Source organism: Physella acuta, unplaced genomic scaffold (genome assembly GCF_028476545.2).
Source record: "Physella acuta isolate Inbredline_101_S28 unplaced genomic scaffold, ASM2847654v3 ptg000710l, whole genome shotgun sequence".
NCBI classification, from domain to species: Eukaryota; Metazoa; Mollusca; class Gastropoda; family Physidae; genus Physella; species Physella acuta.
Genome location: NW_026732229.1, coordinates 190062 through 197500, shown reverse-complemented (window position 1 = coordinate 197500; position 7439 = coordinate 190062). Strand labels below are relative to the sequence as shown.

At 37.5% G+C, this 7439-nt stretch overlaps 1 long non-coding RNA gene across 1 annotated transcript; it reads right to left on the bottom strand.

The window, feature by feature from the left end:
- Positions 1 to 2865: 2865 nt before the first annotated feature.
- Positions 2866 to 4445, bottom strand: LOC131949729 (uncharacterized). Its single transcript, XR_009388190.1, has 3 exons — positions 4335 to 4445; positions 3157 to 3224; positions 2866 to 2925 (listed from the first exon to the last, which is right to left on the bottom strand). It is a non-coding gene; the product is annotated as an uncharacterized LOC131949729 (long non-coding RNA).
- Between the last annotated feature and the right edge of the window lie 2994 nt (positions 4446 to 7439).

Sequence of the window (7439 nt, the reverse complement as noted above, 5' to 3'; positions counted from 1 at the left end):
TACCGAGGTGGTTGTGCGGTAAAGACGACTAACCTGCCCCCCAGCAACAAAGATCCGAGAAATATAGCACCGGTGTTGTTTACACTTTTAACTATGTCAGTTTTAAAACACAAGGTTACACGTCTAAAAATACTAAGTTGGTAACACGCTGATGAAACCCTTAAAAATGTTCCGTCACCCTGGTGTTGTAAGACTAGGTCTCGGACTGGTACGCTAGTTTAAAAAAAATTCTTTAGCATTCCGTGGCGATCAGGAAGGAGGGGGGCTTGATGCTTGGTCGCAGGAGCCAGTGGCGTAGCGAGGTCGGGTGTCACCCGGTGCGGCACTTAATGGTGTCACCCCCCCCCCCCCCCCCAGAGGCGTAGCGACCCTTCCCGGGGACAAACTTTCAAATTTTCGATTTGCACCCCCTCCCCTCAAACTTTCGATTTGCACCCCCCCCCCCCCCCCCTCCTCAAGTTTTCGATTTGCTCCCCCTCCCCTCGAACTTTCGATTTGCAACCCCCCCTCAAGTTTTTCTCTATATATTTTCCTATTTTTTGCCTTGGTGTCACCCCCCTAAATGGTGTCAACCGGTGCGGTCCGCACCCCCCGCCCCCCCCCCCCCCCCCCCCTTCGCTACGCCCCTGGCAGGAGCGACAAATAATTTAAGAAACAGGAAGTGAGATCATAATATCTGGAGAGAGGGATGGGTGTAACCGACTAATAGAAGACCGGGTTCAAATCCTGTGCAGTCTACACTTTTTTTTTTCCTGTGCTATGTGTTAGAGTTTAGTCATTGAGGCTATATTGAGCTCTTAATCTATTTAAAGCCATTGCAGTTTACTGAGCTCTCCCGGTAAATAATCACATGTCGAACATTAAGCTCTTCAGTTTGATTTGCATTTGATAGTGAAATTCATTTGGGAACCCTTTTGTTGGTTTCACGGATTAATTTTCTTGAAACCTATAGACTATAGTCTAGAGCTTTTTTATATCCAAGCTATGTTGTCGAGGGTACATTTTTTTCAAGTCAGTAGAACGTCACTTTGTCCACCCAGTTCTGGTGGGCATATAACTATCGTTAGGAAAAGTAAAGGCAGCTGGGCACAGTGCGGACCACACCGTTCCTTCATATGCCGAGGTCACAGAAACAGGTGAACTCTACTTCACTTTCCCCGTGAACCGATAGGTTCGAAAAGGGAACTTTTACATTTTATCAAATTATTTTGTTGCAGAGGTGTATTGGGGGTACAGTTCTTTAAGGCTATGCTATAGGGAGCATTTTGTCAGAAGCCATATTGTAGAGTCGTTTTGTTGGTGTGCTGGCCAGCATCAATGAACCTAATAATTTGTAACAAATCTTCGATTAAAAGGCTTCAAACATATGCCGCTTCAATTATTAGCTGACACAAATCTCGACCTATACCTGTAGTAACACATGGCGTTAAGCGTTCGTGTTATAAAATTAAAACAAGATCTCGCCAAGACATGGTGAAATCATAATCTTTAAAAAATACAACAAAGCAGTCTGTTTTAAATATATTTTAATCAAAAGTTTCGTCTTAAATGTATTATTTAAAAGAAGTTTTGCTAAAGTTTCCAAATGTTTTTTTTTTTAATGTTTCAGCTTTATCTTATTCGACTTGATTCTTTCTAATAAGGAAAGGCTGCTTTCTTCTCCTGTACACTCTCGGCCCAGTCATCCCAAGACGTGCCGGCATTCTGTAAGTAATACAAGGATTTAACAGGCATTCTGTAAGTAATACAAGGATTTAACAGGCATTCTGTAAGTAATACAAGGATTTAACAGGCATTCTGTAAGTAATACAAGGATTTAACAGGCATTCTGTAAGTAATACAAGGATTTAACAGGCATTCTGTAAGTAATACAAGGATTTAACAGGCATTCTGTAAGTAATACAAGGATTTAACAGGCATTCTGTAAGTAATACAAGGATTTAACAGGCATTCTGTAAGTAATACAAGGATTTAACAGGCATTCTGTAAGTAATACAAGGATTTAACAGGCATTCTGTAAGTAATACAAGGATTTAATAGGCATTCTGTAAGTAATACAAGGATTTAACAGGCATTATGTAAGTAATACAAGGATTTAACTGGCATTCTGTAAGTAATACAAGGATTTAACAGGCATTCTGTAAGTAATACAAGGATTTAACAGGCATTCTGTAAGTAATACAAGGATTTAACAGGCATTCTGTAAGTAATACAAGGATTTAACAGTCATTCTGTAAGTAATACAAGGATTTAACAGGCATTCTGTAAGTGATACAAGGATTTAACAGGCATTCTGTAAGTAATACAAGGATGTAACAGTCATTCTGTAAGTAATACAAGGATTTAACAGGCATTCTGTGAGTAATACAAGGATTTAACAGGCATTCTGTAAGTAATAAAGGATTTAACAGGCATTCTGTAAGTAATACAAGGATTTAATAGGCATTCTGTAAGTAATACAAGGATTTAACAGGCATTCTGTAAGTAATACAAGGATTTAACAGGCATTCTGTAAGTAATACAAGGATTTAACAGGCATTCTGTAAGTAATACAAGGATTTAACAGGCATTCTGTAAGTAATACAAGGATTTAACAGGCATTCTGTAAGTAATACAAGGATTTAACAATTAATGAAAACATGTCTAGAAGTAAAGTGTGAGTAAAAATGTAAAGTAGTTTTGAAATAACTTCATTTTAAATATATTTTGGCATATATATATATATATATATATATATATATATATATATATATATATATATATATATATATATATATATATATATATATATATATATATATAATTATTTTCTATTCACTACATTATTTAATCTTAGAAAGACAAAGTGGACAAAACGTGTTTTACCCAACCATCTGGGTCACTGTTGCTAGTATCTCTTGCGTTATTCACAGCTCTTGCGATTACCTGTTTATCAAACACAGTTTAAAAGTGTTTTAAAGTGTTGTAAAAAATGTATGGGGTTTTTTTTGGACAGAAATATCTAAAAGTCGAAAACAATATTTATCAGCATCCGTATGCTTATGATGTGTTTTCAAATTTTATATTACGCTAAACATTGCCGATAGTAACACTATAAAAAATAGTTTTCCCTCAAAATTTGGGAACAGTTGTAGGTAAAAATAGAAGAAAACTTACTGGGAAAGCCATAGTCACGGCAAGGAAAACCGTTAGACAGAGAAATATGGCGAGCAACTTCATGGTGCCTGGAACACAAGATGACACCACATAACTATCAGGTTGGGTTCACTGCTTACATTCAGTACAATCATTTTAAATGTCGTCTATAAAAATAGTAAATTAAAGCTTCCATTTTAATACTAAAGATAGACAGATGAAGTAGAGTGCACGTGTTTCCTGACCTCGGTTTATGAAAGGATGGTGTGATGCCCAGACGCCTTTACTTTTCCCAACGTGAGTCAGGTACCCATCAGAGCTGGGTGGGCTTAGAGATCTGAAGGCTAGTGGCTGAACGCTCTACCATTTAACCACGTCGTCGCATGAATAATAGTACTTGCTGTTGTAAAGTCTTCCGTGTTCAATTTCAATTTTGTATTTATTTACTCAATAACGGTAACAACAGTAGGCACTGAGGCCTTTTTTTTTTACATCGGTCGTTTTTCTTTTTTTTTTTTTTTTTTTTTTTGTCATCATCATCACTCCTTTATGGCCCCTGGGGAGCAAAGGGCTGCAACCACACATCTCCAGCGGACTCGGTTTTGGGCTGCTCCTCTACTCTGTGCCCATGAGAGCCCAGCTGTTTTTGCCTCTTCCTCAACCGTTCTCTTCCATGTTTTCCTTGGCCCACCCTCCTTTTCCCCTTTTTTTTTGTAAACGGTAGTAAATATTCTTTTAAACTTATCTCATTAACATTAAATTCGTCACAATATTCGTCACTGGAATTAAATTTTATTTCAAACGTATATAAGAATTATGTTATAATTCTGTAAGTACTATCTACAATACAATTTATAGAAGATGACATTTAACCAAGATTAGCGCCGACAAAAGTAAAGTAAAGTTTCCCTTTCAAACCTGACGGTCTATGGGGCAAGTGAAGTAGAGTTCACTTGTTTCTGTGACCTCGGCATATGAAGAGATAGTGTGGTCAGCACTATGCCCAGCCGCCTTTACCTTCCCTAACGTGAGTTAGGTACCTGATCAGAGTTGGGTGGACTCAGGGACGGTATACTGACTTGAACCCGGATTGGAACTCGAGACTTACGGGTTAGCCGTCCAGCTCTCTACCGCTAGACCACTCCGTCCCAGCGCCGACAAAACATCTAGCAAAACGCTAAGCGTGATCGTATACTTACAGTTACGTACGTTGTCTAGATACAGCGGTAGTGAATGTCTGTAGACGTGTGATGAATGGTCAGTCAATGTCAGGGTTTTATTACGTTTTTCATCCACCTCATTATCGTCATGTGGGTGAATAGTTTTAAGCTGTTACAACGGGGATGCTTTGAAAAGTGAATAGATAATATCAGAAAATGCGAATTTTATTCATTTAATCTTAACGATCAAGTTGAACAAAATGATTAGAGTATTGTATTAGTAGTAGTAGGGTATCTTAAAATCTATTTATGTTAAACTACTAAACGATTGAATTAATGAGAGTGTACTGTTCGTATCTCATACATTCTAGTCTTCACTGAGAGGTACCAACATAATGTGGCGTAATGTACTTGCTCGTATCATTTCATCATTTCATCAGCAGGTGAGGGTATGAAGTTTACAGTGCAAGGGAAACTACTCTTAAATTGACTGTCCTTGGATTTCGACAAAAGCGCTTGCAGGATAGCAACACTCCAGTAGAATAGACATTGAACATACACATGCAGTGTTTCTTCCAGACTTTTTTTTCTCCGGGGGGGGGGGGGGGGCACTTGATATTTTCGGGGGACGGGGAGGGGGCGGGGGGGGGACACTGGGAAAAGTATATGCTATCTATATAAATTCCGTTTTGTTCGGGGGGGGGGGGGGGGGCACTGGTAAAAGTATATGCTGTCTATATAAATTCCATTTTGTTCGGGGGGGGGGGCGGTAGATTTTCTTTGATGAAACAAATACTTCTATACCAACATTAAAATGAAATATAAATAAACTTACTAAGCAGCTTAGCGAAAGACAACAAAGATGTAGAAAGACACGGACATTACTGACTCAGGGAGCAAACTCCCGTTCCCCTCCCCCCACCATTAGTCAAGCAGGCCGACATAAGTCCGACTGCTGGGTTACGGAGAGAGCGGTGTCTCCGTCCCATTCTGTTGATCGCTTCTCCTCTGTCAGTAGGAATTCTATTGACGTTATGTACTGTATGTGTTAACAATTAAAGTAAGTGTTGATAACATTAACATAATGGCGTGTACTGTAACAGTTAGGATGGATAAAACGTTAGTAAAAATGTCGGTTAGAAATTGCAATGAAAGAAATAAACAAAGGTTCTCTACAGGCTCAGCGATGCATTGTGCTGATGACGTCAAACTATTCTTTAAAATGTATGCTACAGTGGACTCTAATAATGTTAAACAGAGCGATAGAATGAACTGACCGACATACATTTGTTTTAGAAACATGTTTTTATAGAAGAGTATTCAAGTTTTTTAAACGAGAAGAAAGTTGGATAAGAAAGTTGGATAAGAAAGTTGGATAAGAAAGTTGGATAAGAAAGTTGGATAAGAAAGTTGGATAAGAAAGTTGGATAAAAAAGTTGGATAAGGAAGTTGGATAAGAAAGTTGGATAAGAAAGTTGGATAAGAAAGTTGGATAAGAAAGTTGGATAAGAAGTTGGATAAGAAAGTTGGATATGAAAGTTGTAATGTACTAATTACTAGTTGTGTGGGTATGGTGATAGTTGGTGGTGGTGGATGGTGGATACATCGACTGGGCTAGTTGGTATTGATGGATGGTGGATATATCCACCGGGTTCGTTGACGGATGCATCCACTGGGATAGTTGGTAGTGGTGGATGGTGGATGCATGATATGGGCTAGTTGGTATTGATGGATGGTGGATATATCCACTGGGTTCGTTAATGGATGCATCCACTAGGATAGTAGTGATGGATGTGAATACATCCACTGGGCTAGTTGGCAGTGGTGGATGGTGGATATATCCACTGGGCTGGCTGTTGTACCTCGTTGTATGCAGAAGTGCAACACGACAGATGGTAAATTTACACTCAGTAGCTAGGATCAAGAGTTCCATTGATTGGTCAAGTCCATAAAATTAAACTGGACAAGCTTAGCAAAGAATAAAACTATTGATCTCATAAACAAACGGTCTATAAAAGCTTGAAATGTTGAAACTTTCATAAAGATCACAAGAGTTGTTTTTTGTCATTGTTGTTAGATTTTTAAACTACTAGTTATCGCCCATTGGTTTCTCTAGACCTCTTTTTTACGTGACAAAAAATTTCCAGGACCGTGACTTGAGTTAAAGAAAAAAAAAGCAAATAGTTGTTTTTTTTTTTTTTTCAGAACAAAAATGTTCCGTTTTTAAATGAATTTTTAATAAGTACTATGTTGTTATTTTATATCGGACAAATAAACATCAAATACTTAGGACAGAATTTCGATAATGCTTAAAATAACGAAAAGCGTTAGCTAACAGGTCAAAGGTTATAACTCATCAAACTTGGTTCCCAGAAAGATGCACAACGGAAATAAGCGCAACGAAAAAAAAGGCAAACAGAAAAAAGCGCACACATAAAAAAGCGCAAGCTGAAAAAAGCGCAAACATAAAAATACGAAAACAGAAAAAAGAGCAAACTGAAAAAAGCGCACACAGAAAAATAGAGGGAGGGTAGCAGAATCCCCACCCCTCCCCGCCTACATTTTGTCAGTGTCGCATCAAGAACGGCGTTAAATACACACACATACACACACACACACACATATATATATATATATATATATATATATATATATATATATATATATATATATATATATATATATATATATATATATATATATATATATATATATATATATATATATATATATATATATATATATATATATATATATATATATATATATATTGAGCATCACCTCTCCAATACTAAAAATATATCCTACGTCACTACTTTAAATATCATAAAAATAATAAACAGATTACTTCAGATCCTTATTCAAAATGGCAACAGCTTTATTTTTATATCTAAAGACAACGTCATTATAAGTCAGGGTTTTTTTTAATGTTACGTTTCATTTGATATATTATTATCATCCTAACAGCTCACAGGCATAATAGAGCTTCATATTACATAATATCGAATATCTTAAGACATCCTTGCTTCGACCTCACAGGCATAGTAGAGCTTCGTGTTACAGTCAACATAGTTGGTGGAGTAGTACTCGGACCAGGGTGATATACAGCACTCGCTGCCCGCCACAGTCAGCAGTGGGGTATAC